Source organism: Piliocolobus tephrosceles, chromosome 5, assembly GCF_002776525.5.
Source record: "Piliocolobus tephrosceles isolate RC106 chromosome 5, ASM277652v3, whole genome shotgun sequence".
NCBI lineage: Eukaryota > Metazoa > Chordata > Mammalia > Primates > Cercopithecidae > Piliocolobus > Piliocolobus tephrosceles.
In genome coordinates, this window is record NC_045438.1 from 48,770,969 (window position 1) to 48,771,725 (window position 757).

Consider the following 757-nt stretch of genomic DNA (forward strand, 5'->3'; position numbering starts at 1 on the left):
GAAAGAAAGAAAGAAAGAAAGAAAGAAAGAAAGAAAGAAAGAAAGAAAGAAAGAAAGAAAGAAAGAAAGAAAGAAAGAAAAGAAAAGAAAGAAAGGAAGAAAAAGAGAAAGAGCAAAAGCCAAAGCCAAATTACTGGGGGTTTTAAGCTTAGATGAATGGAGCTGCTGAGGTTGTAAATTCAGGCAAACATTCAACACTAGAAAAACACCATAATGTTAGCACTGGAGCTTCTGGGAGAGGCAATGGAGACGCAAGTTTTGAGAAATGATTCTGAAGAAGTTGGAAGAGGACAGAAACAGCAGACAACATTGCAGAGAGACTGCAGGCAGACTCCTTGGCAGGATCACCCTTGACTCCTCCAGGGTACCTGGCACAGGACAGGTGCCCAAGAAAAACCTGATGAGTCAATGAATGAATATGCGGTGACTGAAGCCTTCCCCGAAGAAGCAGAAGGTGGCAGGATGAGTTTCACATTCTTGAGAAAGCCTGTGCCTGCCTGTGGAGAGCCCATCCTTCTTGCATTCTTAAGCGGGTTTTCTGAACTCGTGTCCTGGGGAAGCAGAAGGCAGTTCTGAGGTTCACTGAGCTCGAACAGCGTTTTGATACAAACAGACCTGGGCCCACTGAAAGAGTTATGCACTTGGCCGGAACACCAACTTGAGTTCAGTCAGAAAGCACATCTGTGCCTCATTGATAATGTAATAACCTACATTACATTCTTGGCCGAGAGCACCTGTGCACAGCCCAGAAAGTCAG